The sequence below is a fragment of the Odontesthes bonariensis genome, chromosome 9 (assembly GCF_027942865.1).
Source record: "Odontesthes bonariensis isolate fOdoBon6 chromosome 9, fOdoBon6.hap1, whole genome shotgun sequence".
Classification (NCBI taxonomy): domain Eukaryota; kingdom Metazoa; phylum Chordata; class Actinopteri; order Atheriniformes; family Atherinopsidae; genus Odontesthes; species Odontesthes bonariensis.
The window spans coordinates 3,965,779-3,982,915 of NC_134514.1; the positions used below are offsets into that span (position 1 = coordinate 3,965,779).

At 45.3% G+C, this 17,137-nt stretch overlaps 1 protein-coding gene across 3 annotated transcripts in view; it reads right to left on the reverse strand.

Moving 5' to 3' along the window:
• The window catches only part of LOC142387984 (leucine-rich repeat and fibronectin type III domain-containing protein 1-like protein), a 470,255-nt gene extending 455,069 nt beyond the window's left edge, over positions 1–15,186 (reverse strand). For all 3 annotated transcript variants that reach the window (XM_075472790.1, XM_075472789.1, XM_075472787.1), the window contains exon 1: positions 13,878–15,186. The gene's annotated coding sequence lies outside the window, so the exon portion shown is untranslated. The remainder of the gene's footprint in view (positions 1–13,877) is intronic.
• Between the last annotated feature and the right edge of the window lie 1,951 nt (positions 15,187–17,137).

Here is a 17,137-nt window from a genome sequence, read left to right on the forward strand (position 1 = left end):
ACATCCACTAAATCAGGATGATTAAATTCTGTCCCACTGGCGGTGACAGTGTTTAGCCTTTAAACTCCAAACTGAACTGAATGTAAATTCCTGAAACACAAAAAGGAAATTATATTTGTTATTACTTGCTGCATTCTGAATTATTAAGAACAAGAATTTAATTCAATTTGAACCGATATTACATGCTAACCCAGTCCGCAGCAAATAATAATAAAAAAAGATTGAATTTGTCCTCAAAATGTAATCTATTGATTCGTGTCCGCAGACCTTTGTCTGAAAAAAACTCCAGAGTCACGCTGACTGGAGGATGGTGCTTTACACACAGCTGCAGGTTGCTCTTCCTTATCGTTTCCAGGAAACTTTACTTTGGGACATGTCGTTTTATTGCAGTTTTGCACATATGAAATTACGTTAATAATAATAATATATTTTATTTTTAAAAAAACGCCTTTTTCAACACTCAAGGACACTTTACAACACATTAAAAACACAATAAATAAAATAACACAAGTTAAAAAGAGGCTAGAGGGAGAATGCAGCTTGGAACAGATGGGTTTTGAGTTTTGATTTGAAGAGGGGTAAAGAGTCAATGTTGTGGATGTCTGGTGGGAGTGAGTTCCAGAGTTGAAACAGAGCAGAGCTTTCAGTTGCCCTGCTCCCCGTGGTGCTGAGACGGGGAGAGGTTACAGAGAGGTGGAAGGAGGAGGAAGACCTGAGGGAGCGAGAGGGGATGACCATGGAGAGGAGATCAGACAGATATGGGGGGGCCTTGAATGTGAGGATGGCCTTGAATGTGTAAAATAGGGTCTTGAAAGTAATTCTGAATTTGACCGGGAGCCAGTGAAGCTGCTGGAGGACGGGGGTGATATGGTGAAAGGAAGGGGTAACGGTGGCAGAGTTTTGGACCAGCTGAAGCTCATGAAGGGATTTGTGAGGGACACCGAAAAGGAATGAGTTGCAATAATCTATGCGGGAGGTGACAAGGCTATTTTATCACTGTTGAGTTTAAGGAAGTGTGAGATGAACCAGGATTTATTCTCAGAGAGGCAGAGGGTGCGGGAGGAGGGAGGGAGAGGGGAGTCAGGTTTACTGGACAGATAGAGCTGGGTGTCATCCGCAAAGCAGTGTTCCAAATTTTCGGGAAAATATTGCCAAGTGGGAGGAGGTAGATGATGAAGAGGAGGGGCCCCAGGACGGAGCCCTGGGGAACACCTGAAGTGGGCTGAGAGGAGAAGGACTTGAGCTGTATGAGGCCTGTGAGGTAGGAGTGAAACCAGTGCAGGGGGGGGGGGCTAAGGAGGAGATGGGGGGAGAAATGGTGTCAAAGGCTGCACTCAGAAGACAACAGAATGATTTTATCAACAGATGAGCTGTGTCAGCATGTGAGCGGAACACCGTCTCCTTTTTTAACCAAGTCAACATTGAGCTATTTTTGGAAGTTTCCACCAGAAAAAAACAGCTTCACAACAGAGAGGGTCAATATGAACAACCTTGGGTTGTATTGATCACAGACACCTGAGACGCCTCTTTGTCCTCATCAGCAGCCCAGAGTGAGACCTCAAAAACCTGATATTTTCTCTCAGCCTCACCAAAACCGCCAGTTTCGAGGTAAACAGCAGTATGAAAACACCGACTCATCAACACAGAGGTTATTGAACTTGTTAGAAAAATTCAGAGAGATGGAAATAAACGGTTTGATCACAGCGGTAACACACGACCTCCTCTCTCAGAGCTCATCGATCAGTTAGCTTACAGAAATGGCACCGACCCTCATCCATACACGGGGATTTTCGGCATGAAAGAGTTAAGGAGCTTTTCAGATTCTGAGAACAAACTGTTCTGGAGGGAAAATGCAGTATTCAGAGTTCTAATTCAGGATCATGAGGATTTCTGACATGATCCCAAATTAAGAGGAGGAAGAAAACAGCAGGAGAAAAGGATGCAAAGAGGACGGAAACAGGCAGGTCTGGCACAAACAAAGAACTCATTTCATATTCTGGTTACGTGCATGTGTGCGTGCATGTGCATGTGTGTGTGAGCGCACACTGTGTTTGATGGACAGTGAAATGGAGGGTAAGTCTACAGAGGCTTCACCTTACAGCAACCTCCATCTGCCTCTCCCTCACACACTCAGCTCTGCAGCAGGCTGGTGTTCTGCCTGTGAAATCCAGAGTTTTTAATCTCAAAGGGGAGTGACACTCACATGCACACTCACATGCACACACCCTTTGGCCTTTAGGAGGCTCCACATGATTCGGGAGGAGAAGCAGGTGAGCAGCATCAGAGCCTTAAAGGGATAGTTCGCCTTGACATGAAGCTGTATGACATCCCATATCAGCAACATCATTTCTGAACATCTTCTTACCCCCTGCTGCGTCCTGTGAGCAGAGTTCCAGCCTCGTTTTGGTGTTGATGAAGGTAGTCCGGCTAGTTGGCTGGGGTTTAAAAAATAAAGCGTTTTGCTTCTCAGAACAATATGCGTTCAACAGAGTAATACATTTGCATCACAAAATCGTTCTCCAGGAAAAAGTCAGACCTCACAATCTCTTGGCCCTATTTTCTCTCCCTTCGTATCACTGCCTGCTGCCGCCTGCCGACAGCCGCGCCTGTTACGGTGTTTGCTGCTCGGTCTGCACAGCAGGCAGTGATACGAAGGGAGAGAAAATAGGGCCAAGAGATTGTGAGGTCTGACTTTTTCCTGGAGAACCATTTTGTGATGCAAATGTATTACTCTGTTGAACGCATATTGTTTTGAGAAGCAAAACGCTTTATTTTTTAAACCCCAGCCAACTAGCCGGACTACCTTCATCAACACCAAAACGAGGCTGGAACTCTGCTCACAGGACGCAGCAGGGGGTAAGAAGATGTTCATAAATGATGTTGCTGATATGGGATGTCATACAGCTTCATGTCAAAAGAGGCGAACTGTCCCTTTAACAGCCTATGACAGACCAACAGGCCTGCGTCATGAAATCACCGGACTCCCAGCGCTCCGTTTTTTTTAATAATCCGGCGTCTTCGCAGTGACCTGATGCAGAGAAAACCTGCAGATTGCTACGTTCCAGCAGGAAGCAGAGAACACTGAAATGTCAGGGCTGTGCGCTGATCAGGACTGGCACCTCACAGCAGGGTGGTGCCCGGTTCGAACCTCGGCTGGAGCGTTTTTCTCTCATCTCACATGCAAGAGTTCTCAGGCATCAAAAACAAATATGTTCGGCTAACCTGTGATTCTAAATCGATCCCAGGGGTGAGCATTGGCTCTTTTTCTCGGTGTTGGCCCTGATGAGCTGACTCCAGCCCCCTGCAACCCTGACTCAGATTAACAGGGTTTGGAAAATGGATTGATGGATGCTTAAATGACAAAATTCTGCAGATCAATTTTCAGTTCTGCTTTTTTCTCCCCCTCACGGTGCTAATGTGAGCTCTTACTCCTCCAACATAGTTATTGTGTTCATTTCTCCTAAATCAAGCTGCACCATCCATCAGCGAGCCGTCAGATGTGACCTTCAGCTTGAAAAAGAAGCAGAGGGAAAAAGAAACAGAGGAACACGTCGAGCAGAGCAGCAAGAGAGGATGAATGATGGTGGAGAAATGGGAATGTTGAGGGCTGAAGTGATCGACGGCAGTTTGGAAGCAGAGAGACAGAAAGTGAAATGTGATGAGCATTAGATCACTGCCTCGCTCAGATTAGCCAGCTAGCATCTCTAATGAGTTTGCACCAGAGCTGATCTCGTCCTCACACCGCCGGTCCTCTGGAGGTCCTCTGGAGGTCCTCTGGAGGTCCGCACCACGCCGGCTCGTATTCAGTTCAAACTTGACAAGTTTCTTTTTTTTTTTCGTGTTATCATCCCTCCCTTGGCTGTCAGATCACGTGTGAAAAATCACTCCGATGGGGGTGGAACTGGTCTGCACTGACAGAGATATTTTTCAGCAATGGGTATTGAAAACCAGCACTTAACCGGCTCTGGTTCTGGACTGGCTGGTGCTGAAATATTGATAAGTTCTGCAACACTGTGCGGCTTTATCAGGCCCTCATTGTCAGATAATCTTTTTGAGTATTGGCGTCCAAATATCCAAATATTCTGGTACGATGCCTCCAGTTAAAATAGATTTATGTGAACATGCGACCAGAGGTGGGTAGTAACGAGTTACATTTACTTGAGTAAGTTTTTGAAATAATGATACTTCTAGGAGTAGTTTTAAATCTCTATACTTTTTCCTTTTACTTGAGTAGATGTGTGCAGCAGAAGCTGTCCTCTTACTCCGCTACATTAGGCTACAATGAGCTGGTTACTTTTCTTCTTACCTCTTTGGTATTCTACGCCTCATTATTTTTATCCCCCCGCGTACGCCTCATTTTAATGTTTTATTCTGACAGAGAGAGAGACTTCCACCAAAATTTTTGTCTGTCTGATTGAATGCTTGTGTTAACAAATAAATCAGACGTTACTCAACAGTTACTCAGTACTTGAGTAGTTTTTAAACAGAGCACTTTTTTTACTCTTACTCAAGTAATTATTTGGATGACTACTTTTTACTTTTACTTGAGTCATATTATTCTAAAGTAACAGTACTTTTACTTGAGTACAAGTTTTGGCTGCTCTACCCACCTCTGCATGCGACTATCCCACCCTCATCACTTTATGTCACACTTATAATTTGGGTTAATGCTGCAAACTGTCCAATAAGAACATTATTCAGTGTTTCAAACCAAATCCAACTCATTCTTCACTGTGAAAGACGTGCCGCCCTCCACTCCAGGTGAGTTGTATCGGTCGAGTTAAGGTCTGAACATATCGGGGTGAAACAGAGCATCAAAACAGCTGCCCTCAATATTTTATACGACTGTGCCATTTTCCAGCATTGTTGTTTCCGGGGTGAAAAAACACTGCTTTTATCGACTCAGTTAAGGACATCCTGGCTCTTTTATGGTACGTAGCAGTTTGTCTTCCTTGCTTTTATGGCAGCCCTGTCGTGCATCAAAGTATTTGTAAAATGGATAAGGAGAGATGTCTCACTGCTGTTCAAGAAAGCATAATTAGATACGAATTGGCACCAAGGCAAAGGACTCTCACCGTTCAGCACAAACTGCAAACTGTGGTGGAGCAGGATGTGTGAGGGGACTCAGTAAGTTTGTAAATGGTCCTTTTCATCCATCACCTTCATCAGTTTTATCTAAAAGTGTGAAAAAAAACCAAACATATCAATGATCTGTGTTGATTGTTCTGCTTTCAAGACATTTAACTGATCAAAAAGTAAGTTACGCATTAAAATGACAAACTTTTAGTTGAAATCCTCCCAGCCCACAGTCTGTGTGGTCAGGTGCTTGGCTGCATGGTTTACGCTCTGCAGCAGGCTGCTAACACTGATTAATAAACTTGGTTTCTAAATTGGAAAGAAACGAGCCTAAACTGGAGTTTTGGGAGGAGAGCGCTCCTGCATCTGCCGGGAGACCCGGCTCATTAGAGCCAGATGTTGCACTTCAGGCTGGTCCTGATGGCAGCTCCCTTTGGCTGTGCGACTCCACGACAGCAGCCCTTCATCTGCAGATCTGGAGTTACAGCAGGATGTGGCAAACTGGGAGGTTTTTAAGCACTGGTAGCTGCCAAATGAAATGCAAAGTGTGTAGCAGCCGTGTCTGATGTGATGCAAACAAGTTCGAAAGTATGTGGACAGAGGGATAATTTCTGATGTAATAATGATAATTACAGCATGAATGTCCCAGTCTTACGCTTCCCTTTCACTGAGTAGAACAGTGCTTCTCACTTTTCAGTGTTTTAAGTGCAGAGCTGCAAGAGATTTATCTACGAATCAACAATTTCACTGACCATTATCGACTGAGTGATATCAGATGATGTGGCAAAAAGAAACCACAGCGATCCATTATGTAAGTAACTTAAACACAGAGTATCACAGAGAGACGAGCAGGTGCATTATCTGTCAGTCCGTCTCATCAGGAATCCTTTTTAAACTGCCTCCTGGATTGTGGGTGAAGTTTAGTGGAAATCATTTTCACAACTACACGCTTTTCCATGAGTCTGACAGAGGAAGGAAACAATCTCTCATCTGGGCAGAAATGTAGGTCCGTCATTTTGAAAAGCCTAATCACAACAATCTTTTGAGGAAATTAGGTGCAAAAATAAACCAGAGACGGGTCACAAGGAGGAGAGGTGAGGAAGAGGAGCAGAATTCATTAACATTAGCTGTTTGAGGTAATAAAAAACTCAAAAAGTGTTTTATACCCACGAATGCTCATTGGAAAATTTAAATTTCTCGGTAATACGAGTCATCAACTGCAGCTTCACACAGAAACAGTGAAGGAATGAAGATGAACAACAGTCCTGAATCAACATCAACCTGCTGACATTATCAGCAGAGCACAAAGTTTCATGTTTACATGATCAGGCGTGTGTGTAATTTGACCCCAACATGAAGCAATGCACAAAACAATGAAGGGGGGGGGGCAGCACTCTTAAAAAAATCTAATTAATAATCATATTTAATGACCATCAATCACACTATTAAGATGGACGGTGAGCTAATAAGTAATGGTGGCTGATTGAACGGTTAGAACAAGTTACTGTGTGCTCTATGCTCAGAGGTAGTGAATATGACCCAAACAAACTATTCTATACGTCCTAAATCTCTGAAATTGGTAAATTTTTAAACTGTAAAAGCTTAGCTGCACAGCTGTAGCAAACTGCCAAGTTATCTGACATCCAACCATCTCCTGTCTGCCCTCCTTTAAGCTTCACATCGTTGCCACTCTCCATTAAAAACCTGCACTGAAATGATAAAGCATTAAGAAATATGCACCTTCTCTGAATGACATTCATTTCAGTTCCTATCTGAGCCGCAGTGGTGTTTGAGTTCCTGCTGTGGATAGAAAACACACTAAACACAGCATTTAATGTTCCTTAAGCAAGTGAGAGTGGACAAAAAAGGAAATTCTGCTGATGAGGAGCTGCTGGGGGTCATAGAATGAAGCACATACAGCCATAATAGCATTTAACTCAATATGTAATGTCTGAAGTGGAAAACTGGGAAAGAAAGAGGGCGAGAAAGCAAAAGAGATCCCGACTAAGTGAGCTCTGATGAGGCAAGCAGGCCGCCCGGCTGGACAAACAGATGGATGAGGAGACAGATGGGGGAATGGAAGGAGGGATTGGGGGTATGGATCTGGGCGGGGAGATTAAGTTCCAGATTAATTCTTCTTTCAGACAGGATGCAGAATTTCCACCACGATGTAAATCATGATAATCTGCATATTTGTGACGGCCTCTTACCTGCTGCTATCTGCCACCGGAGAGTTGGTGTGTCGCTCCCCGTGAGGAATCGTTACATAAGAAAGCAGTTCTGATAAAAGCCACGAAGAAGAAGAAAGCTGCCGAAGTATTTCCAGTAATGATGGGAAACATTTCTGCAAAGATCGCAGCATTTAGTTCACAAAGCAGGAGCGAAGCGAAGCTAAAAAGGATTTATTAAAACATTTATAAGAAAAAAAAATCTTCTAATAACATACATGCTGGATGATGGTCAGATCAAGTTGGAATGATTTTAAAATCTAAATCAACCTGCTGTGAAAAGGTGGCTTCCTACAAAGCTCGTTTGAGTTGAGCCTGACAAATATCTCAGTTATTTCTTAATATTTTCTTCCAAGCAGCCAGACTTTCTTTTAATCTTTTAAAGTGGTTTGAGCAACTGTGACACTTCCTTATGAATTATTCGAGTAATAAGAGGGAAGCCTATAGGGATGAACCAGTGTTGTGTCCACACAGAACAGACTGAGCAAAGAAGCCATTTTAAACTGGATCTTTAGGCACTTTGTTCCCAGCAGCCTGTCACAGAGACACATCATTTGTTCCCATTTCTTTAGCTGCATGTGTGAAAAACAGCAAAGATAACACAGTCTGACAGACAAAAAACAGGATTTCTGCAGCAACAAGGTGATTCCCAAAGAGCTGTTAGCTGAAAACTTGGCATATCTCAGCATGGTGTGCAGTGTGTCCTTAAAACATTTGAGGAAACTGGACAAGTGGAGGACAGAAGAAGAAGTGTCAGGCCTAAAGAACTATCTCCAGCAGATGAACAGGATCTGAAAGTGATGTCCTTAAGAAAGAGGAAAACATCCAGCAAAGACCTGACACAGGAGCTGAGAGATGCATCTGGACCTTCAGCTGATCCATCTGCTGTTGGCCCAAGCCTCATCAGAAATGGGCTCCATGGAAGGGTGGCTGTCAGGAAGCCGTTCTTAAGGAAGGGAAACAGGGAGAAAAGGCTGAGCTGTGCCAAAGGACACAAGAAGTGGGCTGAAAATCAGTGGCAGCAGGTCTGATGGAGGGATGAATCCTCCCCAGAGCCCGGAGCTCAACATTACTGAAGCAGTGTGGGATCATGTTGGCAGAGAACGCAACAAAAGGCAGCCCACATCCAAAGAAGAGCTTTGGGATGTCCTTCAAGAAGCCTGGAGAACTATTCCTGAAGACTCCTTAAAGAAAGGACAGAAAGCTCGTCTGAGAGGTTCAGGCTGTGCTGGAGGAGAAAGGAGCTCAGAGCAGATATTCACTTTAAAGCTGCTCAGAACTGAACTAACTCAATAAATCATCGCACACATTTTCTGTTTTCCTTTAAATCTTTAAAGAACTGAGGAATGGTACAATTATCTTTTATGTTTTTTTTTAAATCACACACAGTGCTGCACATAGATGTAACTTTAGCATCCAGAGCCTTTGTGATGAATCACATTTCCAGCCTGGATGTGTGAGACTGTGTTGGCTGAGCCGTCTGGGAAGAGTACACAAGCGAATGTGTCACAGGTAAGAAACGATGGGATGGTGTGGAAGTGAAAAGAGAGTGTGGAGGTGGAGATGTGCCGCCTCCTCCTCTGGAAATGGGATGTGAAGTACGCTGTTGTGCTCTCTGTGAAAACGGCCACCACAGATCAGCGCGTCTCTCCAGCTGCGTTATCACATTTAAGTGCGTTATCACACTCAGGCGAGGGTTTGACTCTTCTTCTGCGTGTCTGGCTTCTGTTTGCACACCTGCCAGCTCGCTGCTTTCATAAGCCCGCCTGCCTCCCGATGACTGTGTGAGGCAGAGTCTGCGTGCCAACTTTCTGTGCATCTGCTCGTCTGGCCTTCTGTTCCGTCCCAAAACAGTCCAGTGTGGGAGAAGCCCTCTGGAGCTGGATGCATTTTAAAAAAGACACAACTCCCCTTCCTCTTCACACATTCACACTGAATTCATCATTTTGCGTTAGAAGGTTTGATCCAAAAGATAACCAATGACAATATTTGACAGAAAGATTGACAGAACTGGAGGAAATCTAGCTTTGACGTGTGAAGTTCCCCAGATCCTTAAATAATTTCACAGTCTAAAAATCGGCCTCTTTTCCCTTTTATTGACTTCTCCTGAAAGCCTTCTCAGCTTGTGGGGCTCATCCCAAAGTTCTGAAACTCTCTGAGGTTTTGAAATCATCTCAAGGTTGAAGCACTACATCTGAACTATTTCTTTATTTTTGTTGAAGTGGGACAGAGTATTGGGTTAAGGCTAAGAGGAAAGATGCCGCCTGAAAACATCCCCACATCAGAGGTTATCTGCATCCTGTGAAATGTAGTTTGTGTCCTTAATGGATTAATGGATAAGGTTTCCATCATGGATGCTGGTTCTGACTGCTCTTGGTATTTCTCTTCCAAAGTCCTTCATGCTATTTCCTTCCTCTGTTGGGGTTTTAATATTGCAGCAGAACTGAAACACCCAGGATCAGGAGTGAGTTCAGGGTTTTTTAAATCAGAAATGGGGGAAAAAATATCTGATGATGGTTTTAGAAAACGGTGAAGATGGAGACCAAGAGTAAGCCGAGTAAGAGCTGGGTCAGATCAGACGATACCAGTATCACGGCCTTCTAAGTTTCCAAACTACATTTTCTAAGAAAGGCCATGGGGGGCAACAGGTGGTTTGATCCTTGCACGAACTTCCGACTTGATTGTTTATTTATTTCCAACAAAAATATAAACAAAACAATAACTAAAAATCTCTTCCAACTTAGATCAAAAAACGAAAGTTAACTTAATCTGATTTTACAAGCTCAAAAGGTGGTCAAAAAATCATTTTACCAAAACCTCCCATCTTCCCACCGGACATTTGACAAACAAAAAGCTCCCCCCCCCCCCCCGGTGTGTTCTTAATCTCTCTAATTGATGGCAGGGTCTAAAAGTTACAAAAATAATTCAAACAATTTCAAATATAAAAATGAATTACACATTTTGATTCCAAACTAACTATATTCTAACTGCCCAAAGAAAACTAAATTGATAGAACTTGTGATTTACAAACATAAATGGCCACAACAACTCACCACATGCATTCATATTCCCAGTAGAGTATTTTCATATCCCCTGCCTAGAAGTTGTGTTTCATGCATGGAAGTTTGAATGTTGAATGGGAAACCGGTCATTTCTGCCCAAGATTTCAATACAAATTGCTAACTCGAAACCCCCAAAAGTGTTTGATTATGCTGGAGTTTTAACATATAAACACTGTTGTGCAGTTCTTCATGCTTTTAAGTGCTTTTAAACCACAGGAACTTTCCTCAGGGAGTCTTGTGCACCTCCAGTGCACAGACCAGCAGCTAAAAGCTAAAAGCTAAAAGCTAAAAGCGAGCAGGGTTGTACTGTCAGGGCGGTGTTTGCTGATCACTAGCACTTTATTTCTGCCTTTCAGTCTCCATCATCTGATGTTTAATCTCCACCACAGCCTGTTAAATGTGTTCACTTTAAGGTGGACTGAAGGTATTGCTGTTACTGTTAATAAATACAACAGTAAGCAGGGAAGAGAAACTAAGCAGGTTAGGTCAGGTTAGCTACATGTTATTAAAGTTATTGTTATTTTCCTGAGGAAGGAGCCACGTTGCCGGTGTGAGTGACTGTTACTGAAGGCCACTTCCTGCTTCTTGCTGCAGCTTTACTGCAGCTCCGGCCTTTAGTGGGAGGAGATATGCTGCTGTGTTGCTGTGCTTCAGACAGCTGTGGTCTGAGGTAATATTTTTAGATGAAAAATGTCTGTGACTTACGACACAACATCAGGCAAACTGTCCGTCTCTCTGGACGTGTTAATCCAACCTTTAAGCCAGTTACCATGCAAACAGTTCAAAACCAATAAACCAGAGACGGTCATAAGGAGGAGAGGTGAGGAAGAGGAGCAGAGTTCATTAACATCAGCTGTTTGAGGTAATAAAAAACTAGAAAAGTGTTTTATACCCACGAATGCTCATAGGAAAATTTAAATTTCTTGGTAATACGAGTCATCAACTGCAGCTTCACGCAGAAACAGTGAAACAATGAAGATGAATAACAGTCCTGAATCAGAATTTCTTTTGTAATTTGACCCCAACGTGAAGCAAAGCAAAAGAAATCTAATTAATAATCAGATTTAATGACCATCAATCACACTATTAAGATGCACGATGAATTAATACGTAATGGTGGCTGATTGAACGGTGCATTCTGGGTACAGAAGTTACAACTGTGTGCTCTATGCTCAGAGGTAGTGAATGTGACCCAAACAAACTATTTTATACGTCATAAATCTCTGAAATTGGTAAATGTTTAAACTGTGAAAGCTTAGCTGCACAGCTGTAGCAAACTGCCAAGTTATCTGACATCCAACCATCTCTTGTCGGCCCTCCTTTAAGCTTCAGTTCAAAACCGAGCTATCTGGAACCTTTCATTTGTCTGGAGTGCAGGTGAACTGTACAACAAATATTTTACAGTGCAGAGCGGCTGGAAGACTCTGGCAAAACAATGGGAATTGGGCTCATTTTCATTTGGATGCCCACTACACATTTATAGTGGTGTGGCTGTACGTTAACAGAAATAAACATCTGCCCACTGACAGATCCACACATCTGCCAAAGAAGTCGCGCGTGAACACACACACAGAGTGAGAGACAGGCTCACATCGTGGAGACAACACCAGCAGCTGATTGGTTGGTTAGCTGCTAACTACAAGCATCTGTGGTGCTGATGCTGAGTGGGAGCTGTCCGTGGTGCTGATGCTTCAGGCCATGGAAACATGTCAGAGCTGTCCGTGGTGCTGATGCTGAGTGGGAGCTGTCCGTGGTGCTGATGCTGAGTGGGGGCTGTCCGTGGTGCTGATGCTGAGTGGGAGCTGTCCGTGGCGCTGATACTGAATGGGGGCTGTCCGTGGTGCTGATGCTGAGTGGGAGCTGCCCGTGGTTCTGATGCTGAGTGGGGGCTGTCCTTGGTGCTGATGCTGAGTGGGGGCTGTCCGTGGTGCTGATGCTGAGTGGGAGCTGTCCGTGGCGCTGATACTGAATGGGGGCTGTCCGTGGTGCTGATGCAGAGTGGGACCTGTCCGTGGTTCTGATGCTGAGTGGGGGCTGTCCGTGGTGCTGATGCTGAGTGGGGGCTGTCCGTGGTGCTGATGCTGAGTGGGAGCTGTCCATGGTGCTGATGTTTCAGGCCATGGAAACATGTCAGAGCTCTCCGTGGTGCTGATACTGAGTGGGAGCTCTCCGTGGTGCTGATGTTGAGTGGAAGCTGTCCGTGGTGCTGATGCTGAGTGGGAGCTGTCCATGGTGCTGATGTTTCAGGCCATGGAAACATGTCAGAGCTCTCCGTGGTGCTGATGCTGAGTGGAAGCTGTCCGTGGTGCTGATGCTTCAGTCCATGGAAACATGGCAGAGCTCTCCGTGGTGCTGACACCACACCAGCTCCATCCTTTGTACTCAGAATACGTCAGACCTCAACACTCGGGTCAGCTTCTTCGCAGCGTGAGACTCAGAACTCCCCATCAGCGAATCCGAAGCTCTCCACGAACCACGAGCAGCTTCTCTGATGTCTGTGAAGATATTTTTAGGCCACGTCTTCAGATCCTTTTTTGTGGAACAGAAGCTCTCTCAGTGTGGAGCGGTCCCTTGTTCCTAAACACTCGCTGGCTTCAGACTTCTGTTACCAAACCATCCTTCTGTCCTGTTGTGCACAAACTGCCTCCATGCATCTCTGGGGTAATATAATTTCAGATGGTCATTTCTGATGATTTACAAAGTGGTTCTTTTTTAATATGAATCTTAATATATGTTGAAATGATACTTTAGTACTTTAATTATTGTTTTCAACCTCATCTTCCCTCCCATCTAATCTCATTCTGTTTTATCATCCTTATTATCTTCCTTTATTAGGATTTCTGGACCTTTCTCCTTCCCTCTTTTCCCACCTCTATCACTGCTACATCTTCCCTCAGTCCACTCCCCCCCCTTTCCTTTCCTCCCCTCCCTGACTCAGCTCCTCTCCACTCCTGAGTTCTCATCTTCTCGCCTCCTGCATTATAGATGTGGCTGTAACGCCAGTCAGGCAGAGCGGTGTGATGAGGCAGCATCACAAACACACAAAGTGAGACAGATCCAGAGAGAAAGCCAAACGAGAAAGCCCCCAAAATGGGTTGTATTACGCATCCATACACGCGCACGTCATGCACGCACATTCCCATACAGCAGCGCCAACATAACGCAACACAAGCGCAAAGAAATGCCACTGAAACCACCACACCACAGCGCATAATAGCGCGCGCGTCAGTGCGCTGCATTTTTTGGAGGGTTTCACACAATTTGTCTGCAGCTTCAGAGAATGGCAGAATCCACTTTGGGTGCCAATGCAGCCGCAAAACAGAGCAGCCGCACACTGCGCGGGGTTACAGCAGCGCCTAATCAGATTACAGCCATGATTCATTTCCTGGGAACTAAGAATAAAACTATGTTGGCATCCCCGTGGCAGAGAGACACCACAGCTGAGAATCCTCCGCCATCTCACACACATACACCCTGCATTATTAACAGCCGGTAGGTCAATCAGCCTCACCTTCATCGATCTCCAGCTCCTCTCCTGTCCGTTTCCTCCGGAATCCCGTCTTCTTAGGCGAGTTAAACCCCAAAGAGAAGCTTTAAAAACAGGCGACCAAGCTCGGCGGCTTATTCCAACTCCTGCTCCCCTCTCCCGGGTGAGTGTTCATCCGCTGAGGAGATGGGTTATCTTGGCCGGTTTTTTTTTTTTTGTGGCCGAATAGTCGGGTGTGTGTGTTTGTGTGCGTGTGTTTTCTGGATCGGGCAACACTGCCGGAACAAACGCGCTCTAAAAAAAAAAAAAAGAAAAGAAAGGAAGGGCAGCCCGGCTATCAGCTGCCAGTGGTCTCACCACGAAAAAGCACGGAAAGCACTCACGTCCGCACTCACCGTAAAGGCAGAGGGTGGATGGATGGATGAAAAAACTCCTTTTAGTGTCCCATTCGCCCAATTAACACCACTCCATGCAAAGTAACAGGGCCATAAGATCGTGTTAAAGCCGTTTCACCTGAGCACGGTCCTCAGTGAGGGATCCAAAGCCAGATGAGGCAGATGAAGTGGTTCTGGGAGGCTCCAGCTCCGGTGTGAGCTCCCACACCCGAACAATGAGAAGCTACACCCGCGTCCTTCAGCACGAACACCGTCCTCTCCTCCAGGTACCGGCTCTGCTCTGCTCTGCTCTGCTCTGCTCTGCTCTGCTCCCTACAACAAGCAGCTTCTACTCCGAACAGGGCATGCTTAACAAAAACCAAACCACAAAATAAAATGCACTTTCAGAACATCCCGTTAATTGGTGCGGTTCCGGTCCGTTTGCACGCGGGGCTGAACACGGGCTCTTATTCTGGACCCAGAAACAAGTCGAATGAAATGGTGCGCCAGCAAAGCCGCTCAACTCGTCCGGGCGGTGTCCTCTGCTCCCTCCTCTGTTATCTGTAACACAGACTTAATCAATCTCACAATATGATAATCCAAGCAGGGCATCCGCAAACATCTGGGCTGAAGTGCACAGCTGAGGAGACTTAATCTGGAGACAGTGGCTGAAACCCAACTTTCAACCATCTGAGGTGTCGCTGCAGGTTCGCGGAGTCTGGCAGACCCGCAGCGGGCTCTGCGTGCCGAAAGTCGCCTATTTTTAGGAGGGAAAAATCTGCCCACCGTGGAGACTGCCTGGTAATCCTGGCCGAGGCTCCGCGGCGTCGCAGTGCCGCACACAGATCTCCTCCGTCCGGTTAAATCCTCCCAGTCCGGTCCGCTCGATCTGCGGCAGATTCTTAACACAAGGTTCAAGTTTAAGATTCCGCCACAGGATCCTGCGCGTGCTTCCCCGCCGTTTGCAGGCGGCTGTGTGTGCACGAGGATGGCGGAGGGAGGCGGGAGGGAAGGAGTGTGAGCAGGGAACAGAAATAGCCAAAGACACACCCATAGAGCATCCATCCATCTATCATAAGTCATAAAGTCCGGAAGCAGCGGCGCTGGGAGGACTTCTGGAGTCCGACCCAAAGCACAACAAAGCTGGGCACGCTTCTCAGTTCTGACATCAGATTTCAATCAAAGTCAAAGTCAAAGTGAACTTTATTGTCAATCCAACCACGCAATCAGTGCAAGTAATTACATAGAGGATCGAAATTGCGTTTCCCCATACTCCAAATGTGCAGCAACATTATAACACACACAAAATACACAACATACAATAATGCACACAGGTAAGACAAATAAACTCAACATGTACGGACAAATAGACGGGTAAATAATTAGAGGTAGATCGTGATGTACAAAAGGTGCAGTAAGTAAAGTGCAGCATACAAAAGCAGGTGTGTATTTTCATGTTCATAGACTTTCCTTAAGTGAGTTCAGTCTTTGGTGATGTTGTTTGCTCTCTTGAGGTAGCGGGACGGATACAGTTCCTGGATAGATGGTTGGGCCGATCTGGTGATCTTTTCTGCCGTCCTTACCACCCTCAGGAGGCCTTTTGGTGGGCAACAGAGCAGCTGCCGTACCAGACTGAGAGGCTGCTGGTAAGAATGCTCTCAATAGCACCCCTGTAAAAGGTGGTGAGGGCACAAGGGGGGAGGTTCGCTCTCCTCATCCGGCGAAGGAGGTGGAGGCGTTGCTGGGCCTTTTTGACCAGGGAGGTGGTGTTGGTAGACCAGGTCAGGTCATCTGTGATATGCACCCCCAGGAACTTGGTGCTTTTCACAGATTCCACCACACTGCCATTGATGATGAGTGGGGTGTGCGGTATATGTGTCTTCCTGGACTCCACAGTTATTTCTTTGGTTTTATTTACATTGAGTTGTAAATTATTGATGTCGCACCAGTTGATGAGTAGATTTACCTCCTCTCTGAGTCGTCATTGTCGCTGATGAGACCCACCACTGTTGTGTCATCTGCAAACTTGATGAAGTGGTTCGAATTGTATCTGACACAACAGCCATGAGTCATCAGTGCGAACAATAACGGGAAAGCACATTCAGGTTTGTCTGCATTGTGTCCTCAGCTCTTCATAAAGCAGGTGTTGGAGAAACAGTTTGGATCTGATCTCAATCACATGAAAAGCAGGAAAAAGATCATCTTCAATAAATGAATACAATCACAAGGAAGGCTGTCTTTCACAGCACTTTTACTTTCCCTTGACTCAGTCTAAGGTTGTTATAGGATCCCACAAAGCTGTTCAGACATTACATTACATCAAATTACGGTCATTTTACAGACGCTTTTATCCAAAGCGAGTTACAATAAGTGCATCGGTCGGCAAAAGAACTTCAGATCACAAGAAATCATAAGTGCATTTCCTTCCAAAACCAAACAGCTAAGAGTGTAACTAGTGCTGGAGTAAGTGCGGTGAGTTAGGTACCGAGACAGATGGGAAGACAATTTAGAAAACAAAGACAATTTAGGAAACAAATAAGTGCGTAAGGAACTAGGACAGGTGAAACAGGTGTTGTCCTAAAAGGGTGGATCAGGGTAGTGTTTCCTGAAGAGATGGGTTCAGCACAGGCCTTCAGGACCCCGGGGCTGACACTTTCTGGAACTGTAGCCTTGTTCTGGATGGGTCTCTGTAGGTGCTTCTTCACCCGACTGCTGGAGACACACAGGCTGGAGGGGGACGCAGAGGTCACATGGCTCTGAAAGGATCGGATTATTGGCTAAATTACAATCAGACTGAGTTACTAAGTGCATGTAGACACCTTAATCTGACTAAGAATTGGATCGGATGGGATTCAGACCCCGAGATAACTGGGTTAAAGTCACTCTAAACCTGCTTGTAGACGCTGAAGC